This window comes from Echiichthys vipera, assembly GCF_963691815.1.
Source record: "Echiichthys vipera genome assembly, chromosome: 19".
NCBI classification, from domain to species: domain Eukaryota; kingdom Metazoa; phylum Chordata; class Actinopteri; order Perciformes; family Trachinidae; genus Echiichthys; species Echiichthys vipera.
In genome coordinates this window covers 25,680,686-25,693,052 of record NC_139844.1, presented here as the reverse complement: position 1 = coordinate 25,693,052, position 12,367 = coordinate 25,680,686, and the positions used below count along the sequence as shown (strand labels likewise).

At 43.8% G+C, this 12,367-nt stretch overlaps 1 protein-coding gene across 2 annotated transcripts in view; it reads left to right on the top strand.

Annotated features, from left to right (window-relative positions):
- fam49a (family with sequence similarity 49 member A) overlaps positions 1-12,367 on the top strand; it is a 42,202-nt gene that overhangs the window by 17,362 nt on the left and 12,473 nt on the right. For both annotated transcript variants that reach the window (XM_083934410.1, XM_083934409.1), the window contains exon 2: positions 8,575-8,629. The gene's annotated coding sequence lies outside the window, so the exon portion shown is untranslated. The remainder of the gene's footprint in view (positions 1-8,574; positions 8,630-12,367) is intronic.

Sequence of the window (12,367 nt, the reverse complement as noted above, 5' to 3'; positions counted from 1 at the left end):
TCAGCCTGTTTGGGGTTTTCTTGTCTTTCTTTTTGGTGTTTGGAGAGCAACTAAACCGACGCATTTCCTGTTCAAGTGAGCGTCAGTTGATGAATGAAAGGTTTTACTCGCCTCGGTGTGGTAAAGTGTGAATTCCTGTTTTTCATTTGTTGTTGTTCCTTTTGAGGGTTACGTGCATCAATGTCAGGGTAGTATTGGAGGCTCTTGCTATCAAACGTTGATGTCAAATAAATGAATCTTAAAGTTTGGGTGAAGTGAATTCAGAGATTGTTTCAAAACAATCTTTAGTTATTATGATTTTGAAACTTAGCCGGGTGGTTAATAGCACATTTTTCTGTAGTTTGACAAACTCAGATCCCACTTTTGTGTAACCCGACTCCTCCAGATGGACTGATTCTCATTTTCCCAGCATATCTGAAAACTCTGGTTTGGAGATCTTTTGGGAAGGGGTTAAAATCCTGGTTTCTGATTGGATAAACCATCTGTCTATCACCAACATACGGGCCAAACCAACCAATCACATCACTGAAGCGTGTGATGTACTAACAGCGTGGAGGCAAAGCTCAGAAAGTAGACAACACGTGTGGGCGTTGGGTGACTGTGGCTCAGTAGAAGAGTGGGTCGTCTTCCAGGGGGGGGCGATTCATGGCTGTTCGATCCCCACCTCCCCCGGTCCACATGTCGAAGTGTCCTTGGGAAAGACACTGAACCCTGAATTGCTCCCGTGCTGCACATGGGTGTGTGAATGTGGTGTGAATGGTTACATTAGATGGTCTGTAGATGTCCACTGCACTGTGAAAGCGTCTTGAGTAGTCAGAAGACTAGAAAGGCGCTTTATAAGTAGATTTTCTTTTTTACATGTGGGTAAAGGATACAGGGTTTGTACGAGTGCTTGAAAAGTTTAACGTTGTGTTTTCAAGGTTTGAAAAGTGCTTGAATTTTAGATGAAGTACTTTAAAAAATTTCTTTCACAACAAAAAGCTATAGAATAGAAATATAACTTAATATCTTATCCTTCTGGTATAACAAATCATTTTTGGTGTTTGTAGTGTAATACCATCTCTTTTAATGTGGTTTTAATGGGGAAAAATAAAGGTTAAATAATCATTTTCAATATCCATATGTGTTTGTAGAAATATGTAATTTACCACAGATGTAAGGTGCTGGAAAAGGCTTCAAAACGGACCATGAAAAGGTGGGAAAAAAAGAACCCTGAGGATATATTTCCCTTTGTGTTTAACGTGAATTTACGGATCAAAGGCCCAATTTCAGGAGCCCGGTCCATATTCAACAGAAGGATCCAGAGAACAAAGAGTTAGTGAGCGGCTTTCGTCACTTAAATCCGCCTCTAAACCAACGCTGATTGGTTTGATCGCTGCTCAAACTTCTCCAGATTTTCTCCGCCGCACGTTAACAGACTGATCTGAGAGTGAAACAGGACGAAGCTCAGAGATCAGGACGGACTCGCGAGGCTAACTTTTGTCATTGCTTCACACAGACTGTGGTTGGTAAAATCCCTAAACCCACAGCTCACTGCGCTGTTATGAACCCATCATCAGCTGTTGCCGGGCAGAATGGAAGAAAGATGCTCCAGAGTTGTCACAAACACATTAATTTCCTCATGGGAGGGTTTGTTGTCTTCCAGCCCATTGAACCTCCATTGAGGGTTAACCTTTGCTTGAACCCTCAAAGGGCAGATAGTCCTGGGCCAGATGTGTCCCTCCGTTGCCACCCCCCTTCCTCAGTCACTCCCTGACTCCCGTCTTTTGCTTTCACACTTCAGTAGGGGAAAGACTCTTGCCATCAAACGCAGGTGCAGTCACTATATATGCACATTTATCTTCTTGCCTCTCACCTGGGACTTCTGCTCACGCTTTACTCAATCCCACATTTGCACACCAACTCCCCTTGCGTGACCTCGAGCAAGTTGGAAACGCGCATTTTTCCAGTGGTGGAGTTAATGCGCATCCATGTAAATAATTGATTTACCGTTTCAATCCTGGATGTCTGTGAACATGGACAGCTTTCACACAATCCAGGGTTTGTTGATCGGCTCCCTGACATCAGTTTTACAGAGTATGTCATGGACAGTCGCGCAAATTTAGAGGTTAGAACAAGTTAAAACTGATGTTGGAACTGTTCAACCATTGCAGGCCTCGTGATAGGACGATGCATATTGTCAAAATGATATAAAAATGCCAGAAAATGTCTATTGTCTTTATTAAACTATCAATTAAATCTATTTTTACACACTCAGGAGTTTGGTTTTGGTGTTTAGTCGATGAGAAAAGCTGCAGCCACTAATGTCACCTGATCGTTGATAAAGATTACTGAGAGATTAAAGTAAAAAACCAAATGAGCTAAAAAAAAGTCCCCCTGATAGCCGGTTTCTGTAATGACGTACCCACTGAATTATACAAGACCGAGGCGTTATCTTTTCCTCTAGCCTCGGCACTAAATGATGCATCATGCTTACAATATTTGTAGCCCAGGCAACTTGAATCACGACCAAGTTAGATTAAAGAAACTTAAATGTAGCGTTAAGAAGTAAAAATGGGTCTCAATCCAAAGTGGGTCATGGACTGCTCCTCCCCTCGGGACAAGGAAACGTTTTAACCGACTGCAAATGACAAACTGCGGTTTCATCTGTGCATCTCAATGTAAAAGTCAAGAACCTTTGTTGTTTTGTGTGTAAATACAACGCTTCCTTGGAAGAATCTACCACACGGCCTTGACTCTTGAAGCTATTCATGTGGACAGAGTCCCTTCTGCTGTCGACCTTGACAAACACTCTGCGACTGACTTTGTCTCTTTGTATCTCTGCTCATCACTTTTCCCGTCAACGCAAGCGGAAAATTCACAGGCTGTTACCTCACTGAAGTGGTCCTTTTACAAATCGTGACGACTAGTTTAAATATGTGCACCCGTACCACACGTACACTCCAGTACCTCTGCAGTAAAATCAAGTTTATTGAAGGGTGAAATACCCACAGCCAGTTGTAACTTTGTTAAACAGATATCATATTAAGGCTCATTCATGCTACGAAAATAGATGCACTCATTTCAAACGATGTAACCATCACTCCCCGCATAGTTCCACGCATTTCTGACAACAACCTACATTGCGATAATGGAGGAGTGCATTGTAGACAGTGATATAGAAAATGTTTCCGTATCTCGCTTGAAATCGACTCCACTGCCCACACACTGTCAGGAGGTACCGTCCGCCCCGGCAGGTGTCCGTATCCCATGAGTAGCAAACACGCAAGTTGAGATTTGGGGGTTTAAAAAGATGGAATTGGTTTCAAAGCCGATCACAACAGCTGCCGCGTGGAAACACTTCGGTTTCAAACAGAATGACTGCGTCGAACCACTGCACCCGAATGCGTTTGTTCGGAAACAATGGCGACTAAAACCTGACACAGGACCACCCGATGCATTTTGTGTCCATCAATTTTATTTATTGTTTCAGGTGTGTGTGTGTGTGTGTGTGTGTGTGTGTGTGTGTGTGTGTGTGTGTGTGTGTGTGTGTGTGTGTGTGTGTGTGTGTGTGTGTGTGTGTGTGTGTGTGTGTGTGTGTGTGTGTGTGTGTGTGTGTGTGTGTGTGTGTGTGTGTGTGTGTGTGTGTGTGTGTGTGTGTGTGTGTGTGTGTGTGTGTGTGTGTGTGTGTGTGTGTGTGTGTGTGTGTGTGTGTGTGTGTGTGTGTGTGTGTGTGTGTGTGTGTGTGTGTGTATTTCAGTTTTATTGACTTTGACACTGCTGCTCGCATGACATCTAAGGGCGCACTCACACTGTCCATCTGTACAGCGCCCGAGCACGTGTCACGGCTAAAGTCTGGTTCCTTTGACCAGTGTGAGTGCAACCGTACCGCGTCTAGGAGCGGCACGCTTGCCGTCCACGGCCCGTTTGGGAGAGGTGGGCTTTAGTAAAGCACGTTTGCACGTGTACGAGCACGAGGCCTACGGTGGTTCTGAGGTCATTTCCTGTGCGCCTGTTGGGACGTAGAAAAAAGAAGGAGGGACCATGCGCGGACATTTAAAACAATGGCGGCGAAAGGTTCACGTTGGTGTGATGCGGAGGTGGAGTGTTTACTGCAGATTTGGTCGATGAAAAGATTCAAAAACAGTCGACAAGACGCACAAAAACTCTGAGGTCTACGGAAAGATCTGGAAACAAAGCCACGCATCGCCATGACGTCATCAATGCGTGTGACGTGTTACGGCGTGATGACGTATAGGCAGCAAGAAGCATTCTCCGAGGCCCAGGTAGTGTGAGTACAAACGGGCCTGGAGGGGGGGACAAGGACCCTAAAGCACGGGGCACGGGACGGAGGAACAGTGGGAGTGCGCCCTTAGACACAGTTGGTTCTGCAGGTTTGAAGTGTAATAAATCCCAGAATGTCCAGACACAACTCCGATTGTTACTTCAACTTTATCCAGGAGCTCTCGGTTCATGTGAAACAGCGCACAGGTGAAGACTCACGTAAAAGCCCCTCCCACGGCCGTAACACCCGCCTTGAGTAAACGGCAACAGCCACGTTACGACGGTCGTAAAGCAGAGCACCATAAACGCTCTAAATAACTTCACAGTAAACTGCTTACAAAGGTCGTCACTGGCAGTTTTCAATGTTATGGAATGCATCACTCTTTAGTGCAGTTTAGTTAACATCCAATTAATTTATTGTTTCCGTCGTGTGTTTTTTTTATTCAAGTGCATTTTTTTTTTGTTAAAATAGACCAAGAGTCCATTTTATTAATTGTTTTTGGATATTTAAAATGTTTTTTCCAGTTCTCATGTTAAATACTCTTTAAAAATAAATACTATTGATCTTTCAAAGGGTGGACTTGCATTATTACACCCCAAACCATTGAAAATGGTCTCAAAACAGCAATATTATCGCTTATCGCAACAATTTCTGGGACATTTAACGGGCCTGACAGGCCTATGTATCCTTAAACTTTCAGAAAACATACACAAACACGTACTAAACGCTGTACGGACAGGAGGCTCTGTCTTTAGTTGTAGAAAATGAAAATGATAATAATTATGGTGGCAAACATGATCAATGATGAGCAGCGGCAACAGCAGCTAGGACACAGCGAGACACACCACTGGTGGTGTTTTTATGGTGACAACATTTTATAGTTAATAAGACTAGCGACAGTATATATGAGTAATATTGATGATAGCAGCAGGAAGCGTCATGCAGGACCATGGCAGCAGGCACCACTACAAATTGATCTACATAGGTAAGGTATTTCAGGTGGATGAATGGCATTTAACCTTAAATATGTCTGACGGGGAGCACGCTATGGAAAACATTTACAATGTAAAATCAGCAGCTCACAGGATTCACATCAGAACAAAGAGAAAGCAAAACGTATGTTGTTTAAATACTGTAGTTTTGGCTTTACAGCTGAGAAAAACCATACTTCTGTGCAAATTAGCATTAGATTATAATGTGTTTTTACTGATTTCCTGAGCACTCAGTGGTCTGAGGCTGATGTTGGACGTGTAAACACTCGGCTGATATGAGCCAGATAAGAGCGACTCATGAACGTTCACTGTTACGCTCCATTTAACTCGGTGAACTGTGGGATACGGAGTCTCCGTCCTTCTTGTTTAGACTTTGGCTGCTGATCATTGGAGTAGGATGTGTGAGAAGTGTGTGTCTTTCCATGTTGCACACATTGATATGAAGCATAAATAGATTTCATTCACAAATGTAGAATATATTTCCTGTTTACTCGTGGATCACATGTGTGGGAGTCTTTTTCTGGGTTCGTACAGGTGCTGGAAATCCTTAAACACTTGAATTTGGTGTTTTCGAGGTTTGAGAAGTGCTTGGATTTTGAATAAAGTGCTTTAAATGTTCTGTTTTATGGGATGGAATAAATAATATAAAACAACAAAAGAAGATTGCATTTTTGAGACTGGTGATAATTGGTAATTATGTATGTGTTGATCTAAGTCTGCTTGTGAACATGAAAGGTTGGTTTCCTTTAAGCGCGCACTCACACTGTCCATCCGTACCGTGCCCAAACAGGTTTCACGGGTAAAGTCTGGTTCCTTTGACCAGTGTGAGTGCAACCGTACCGCGTCTAGGAGCGGCACGCTTGCCATCCACGGCGTGCGTGCGTGCGTGCGTGCGTGCGTGCGTGCGTGCGTGCGTGTGTGTGTGTGAGAGAGACCATGGTGCTCCAGGCCGTCATATTCTTGTGCTTTCCCTGTTTTAACGCAAGTCTCTGCTGCAACCATGGTAACGAGCGTTTAGACACAGCCTTGCAGACAATTGTGTGGTTTTGCATGTTTAATATATTCAAAGAGTAAACATTTAACATTATTATGCCTGTTTTTTACCACATTATGAGCTACAGCTCCACGTTATAAATGCTCATTTTAGACGTGAAAGTGAAACTACAGTTCTAAATATTATACTATATTAAAACAGGAAGTGAATATGGCGCAGACTAGCAGACAGAAACCTACATAATTATCATATTAACATCCTGACACTTACTCTTCTTTTACACTTTATTCTTGTGTTAGGTTAAAATGTTTTTTGTATAATTGCACTGTCGTGATTTGCTGCTCTGTGTGCCTTGAATTGCCCCCCGGGGACAAATAAAGTTTTTTGAATTGAATTGAATTGAATTGAATATTAATAGTAAAAGCACTGACAATGACGGGTAGAAGAGCAAATATACAGTACTGCATCACATCGTCCCGTCTGTGCATGAAGCATTACTCCTCTTTAACAATAGAAAAACCAACATCAGGACACTTGTATACGACCTGTGTTATGTGTGTTACTGCTGTGAGGTCACTGGAAAATTCCAGTCTGACCGTCCGTGGATGTTTCCTGAAAAACATGTTTATTTTTTAGCAGTCTACACGCATCTCCCTCCGCTCCGTCTGGCTCCACCACCTGCCGGGATGATTGACAGATTTACTGACACACTGACTGCTAAATGGACGGACTGGTAAAATATGTGGCTAGCTTAGTGAACGACTGGCCCACTGAGACAACTCACGGACTGAATGAAGGGCTGGATGGACGACGTCTAATTTAGCTTATCAGATTCAGCGTTGTTGTGTAAATGAGTCGGTTGTCTTGCAGGCTGAGGGGAGAGAAACGAGTAAATCCAGCGCTGTGTGTCGCCGAAAGAGGAAGCAGAGGAGTGAAAGTGAAAAGGGAAGAAGGGAAAAGAGCGTGTGGATAAAGAAGTTGGTGTGCAGAGAAAGAGAGAAGTTGGATGTGTGATGTGTGAAGTGGGTGTGATGGTGAAGTGTTTGCAGTCTGTGCTGTCCACATGGTGTTTTGGCGCGTGTGTGTGAGTGTGTGGACTCACCACGCATTACCATGCCCTTAAAAGGCGAGTGTCTAGTGTCCCTGAGGGGCCTCCATCCATCCATCCATCCATCCATCCATCCATCCATCCATCCATCCGCAGCATCCCACCCATTTTCCCTCCATCTGTTGCCGTGCAGGTTCTCCAGAGGGGAGGTGGGGGTCAACGCAGGCGGATGAGGACGATTTACTGCGACAGATGGGACTTTGTATTCGTATTTATTTGTTCCTTTCATGAAAATTGCATATTTCACAACTACAATACATTTAAACATTCACAGTCTTCACACTTTCACACATAATAGTTTGTAATTCTGAATTTTTGCATTAGAAGATGAGAGATTACACACTTGTCTGTGCACTAAACACTGTGTGTGAATAAGGCTTCCTGTTGCCTGGTAAGGTCCGTACTTGTGTTTATTAGGGTGTTTATTCTCTAAGTGTGTGCTGTGCTTTTATTGTGAAATACATGAAAATACACTGTCAAAGTGAAATCATCCATTTGCATATCAATGTTTGTATTTTCAAGCAGCAAAGCATTGTTAGGGATGAGTCCTCAACTACTGCATTTGAGCAGTGTTATACGCTTTTATGTCAGTATCCGGGTGTTCAGTCTGACGTAACACCCTTTCAAAATAAGATTTCCGGGTCCAAACGCTCCGTTGACACAAAACAAACACAACGTCCGAACGTGTGAACAATAACGATCACCTCTTTTGTCATTTCGACGTCTTTTTCATCCATAAAAAAGAGGTCAAATGACATTTACGTTGTTTTTTTAAAAACTCAGATCTGTTTAAACTACGTTATAGAAATACGAGGCTCTGAACGGAGCCGGGAACCATATTTTGCTTGTCACGAGACATTCAATACTCTGGTGACATGCAGCAGACAGTGTCTTAATCAGCTTTATTTTGGATACAACAGACAAGGGCGTAGATGTCACTGTTAAATAATTCAGTGTGTGTTTGGTGTCGGGGAGGGTTGTGTTTGCTGAATACTTGTGTGTGTGTGTGTGTCAGGAGAAAAGGGGAAGTTGGCTCATCGATCTAACATGTAAAGTTTTTACTGTATCTCTTTGATATGCAGATGTTACGTGCACTCACACACACTCAAACACACGTTTTTAACATGCTTTGTGATTGTTTATCTCACCAGTATCATTCATTTTCACTGTGGTTTATGACTTTAACACAAATTCTTTCCTTTTTTTATTGTTTCAGGGACAAAATCAAAGCGGATGATATAGACAGCAACCCGAGTCCTCCACCAGAGAAGGTATATGGCACTCACACACACTGCAACACGTTTGTGTAGTCCTGTTTGAGTAAAACCACACTCTAAGCTCCCACTGAGGCACATCAGGCCGCTAACAAAGCTGTGGTTTAGGTAATTACAGCAGGGAGCAGCCTGCACTTGTTCTATTAGGACCCAAACTTTCTCCGAAACGTGCACCCTTCAGTCGATATGTCTCAGATATGGGCAAGGGGAGGGGTTCTCCACGTGTTAACGGTAGATTAGGGAAGTCACGATGCTAGAAATTCAAAGTCGATATCGATACCTTGGAAAATACTCGATACCATTTTCGATATCACGTAGAGAAGGTTACAAAAAATGAAGTTTAAATAGATTAGAACAATAAAAACAACACCAATAACAACACCTTTTTGGCAGTTTTTCAAGCCTTTATTATGAAGGACAGACAGGAAATGGGGTGAGAGAGAGGGGGAGACATGCAGGTCTCTCAAGGACCCTAAAGCCAGGGCCACGGTACGGACGGACAGTGTGAGTGCGCCCTAAGTTTCATGAATCTAAAATGTGCTTTTAAGAGAGCAGCTGCAGGTATTTTCTGTGTAGCTCCGGTTTATCTTTCGTATGTTCATTAAAGGCGCCCTGTAGAGTTTTCTTATAAACACAGATTCTTCTCCCTGTGTGTGTCCTGGGTACTTTCCCTTCATCATTAAGCATTTCCAAAGCTAACAATGATAGAAATCATGATTTGTTTACATCCACGTCTCCTCATTTACCACCTTTCTTTGCACGTTGCTGCTTTTCTTGTGTCCCGTTTACCAAATGTCGCTGGGGGTAACAGCCATAGATGTATTTTATGGCAGGGGGCATTTCAGGAATGCCTCAGTAAGCTGAGTAGGGCCAGAACACTTCACTGGGGGGTACTTTTAATCAAGAACTTGAAGTATCTCACTGATTGAAATAAATATCTGGGGTTTATCATGTGGATGCTTCTCTGTCCCTGTTGTTTGCTGCAGGTCAACAGCACAAACACTCACTCTGTGGATGTGAAAGTGCTATTGACATCTGATAATTGTTCAAATAGTAAATCACGTCGGCATAGAAAACGCATTCACTGCTCTACACATCATTTGATTTGTGTTTGCTCGGAGCACGATTTCTCTCCAGACAGGGGTTGTTTCAGACAGAAGGTGATTTAAGCGTGGCAGTCGTTGTAGTGTTTGAATTTGCTTTAATTATGAAACACAAATACCCTTCAGACTGCTGCAAGGTTTCTTCACAAGCACATTTTTTGAAGCAATAGGAAGTCAAAGCAGGAGTGTGGGGCTGTTAGGGAAGTGTGTGTTACTGAGAACTTCACTAAACAACAGTAATGAGAAGGCGAGTCATTGAAAAAGACCAACAAGTATATTACAAATGCTTGTAATCTAAAAGCATGTGAAAGCAAGAGTTGTATTAGTTGTCACTGGACCTTTATGGTCACATGATCTAAAGCAACACTCCCTTTATACGCTGCTGAGAAGTCCCTGATAGACCTGTCTGTTGAACCGGTCGGCTGCTACCTGGCACCTGAGGGTAGCACGAACACAACTGAGCCCGAGGCAGGCGAGACTGCTGAGGAACTTGTTGTAGCCGCAGGTCAGGGTTTGTCTCGATAAACGAAGGCTGTCGACTGCTGCAGAACATGAACCAACATGACATCATTTCAGTGCAGCTTGAATCCCTGTCAGTGAAATGGAAATGTAAACCAACAGCGCCCCCTTCTGGTACAACCTTGTATTTAAACACCACAACAAATCATTACTGCCTGAAATCCATATATATCTCTGTACTAATCTTTGTACTAGATTTAAAATATGTCCCGAGATTAAAAGATTTAGGAAGCGTATTCAGAATGTCACTTGTATTAATCAAGTGCAAGATGAGGAATGAACATGATGTGAAATAGTCGACGTCTCGCTGGAGGCTGTGCAGAGAAATGCAGTGTGAGTATCATGTGCACGCTGCAGCACAGGCTCTCTTTTGTTGTCACTTGTGAAGTCTTGGAAATGTTGGATCTCTGCATAAGAGAAGAAAAGACTGCCCGCGCTTACAGTGTCTTTGTACCGTATGAATCTGAGACTTTGTCTTTGATGGGCCGACTCTCAATGACAGATCTTTTTAGGGCGCACTCACACTGTCCTTCCGTACCGCGACCCGGACTTTAGGGTACTTGTCCCCCCTCCCTCTCCCCCCGCGCCCCAGCCCCGTTTGTACTCACACTGCCAGGGCCTTGGCCAATGCTTCTTGCTGTCCATACGCCATCACGCTGTAACACGTCACACGCATTGATCGCGTCTGTGTGGCTTTGTTTACAAATCTTTCCGTAGACCTCGGAGTTTTGTCTTGTCGACTGTTTTTGAATATTTTCATCGACCAAATCTGCAGTAAACACTCCACCTCCGCATCACACCAACGTGAACCTTTCACCGCCATTGTTGTTGTTGTTAAATGTCCGCGCATGGTCCGTCCTTCTATTCACATGTCCGAACAGGCGGACATACCGCTACTGCCGTAGGGCTCGTGCTCATGCTCGTACACGTGCGCACGCTCGTGCTCGTACACGTGCAAACGGCTCCGCTAAAGCCCACCTCTTTCAAGCGGGCCGTGGACGGCACGCTGGCCGCAGTTGTGCGCGGAGCGGGTGCACTCACACTGCTTAAAGGTACTAGGCTTTAGCTGAAAAACCGGTTTTGGCCCCGGCCAGAAGGACAGTGTGAGTGTGCCCTTAAAGACTAAAGGTATTTGGACCGTTTTAACAGAACCCTGCAGCGTCTGTTTGGTTTGGGGTGGCGTGAACAATCGAACTAAGGCTGCAGCTGTCAAATGTTTTTGTAATCGTGTATTCTACGGATTATTCCATCGATTAATCCTGTTTGGTGTGGAAACCTGACAGGGGTGGGGGTGTGCGTGCACGTTACGTAAGGTAGAGAGAGTGAGAGTGTTTGTTGAATACACTCATAGTTTACCATGAATAAGTTACTATTTAAACAATTCAAAGTGGTGAATAAAATTCTACATGACCCCAAGTGAAGGAGTTCAAGTACCTCTGGATCTTGTTCACGAGTGAGGGGACGATGGGGCGTGAGTTTGGCCGGAGAATCGGAGCAGCGGGGGCGGAGCTGCAGTCGCTCTACCGCACCGTTGTGATGAAAAGCAAAATTATCACTTCTCGCAATAATTTCTTGGACAATTTATCGCCCAGCAAACTTTGTTATTGTCACAGACCTAGACTTGTAAATGATTTAATGGATGATAGCATCCCTAACTTATTGTGAGCATTCATCACCTGTCGTCTGTGTAACAAGCATCATAATCTCTCTCTCGTCAGGACCCTGCTTCTCCTTCACTCACTGACGCCAAAACCAGAAAACCCCAGAACGCATTCATTCGATGTTGCGCCATTATTTTAGAGACCAGGAAGTGTCGGCAAGCTTTGCTCTATCCCGTCCAATAGACGAGCAACAGTTCTGACCTTGACGTTTGTTTACAATGTTTGGTGCTTTTGACAAAGTGACCGTTAACCGCGTTTACCCAACTAAAGCTGTGAAAGTGCCCGTTTTTTTAGTGCATGTGCGTTTTCTTTTCTTCAAATGACCTTTCTGTTTCTCACTCAACATCTGTTTGAATCTTTTGAACCCAGCAGCGAGGTTTTAGTATTCCCATTAGCATCCCCATGATGTGCTGTGACGTTTTACTGCAATCACAGCCTCATATCATGCTCCT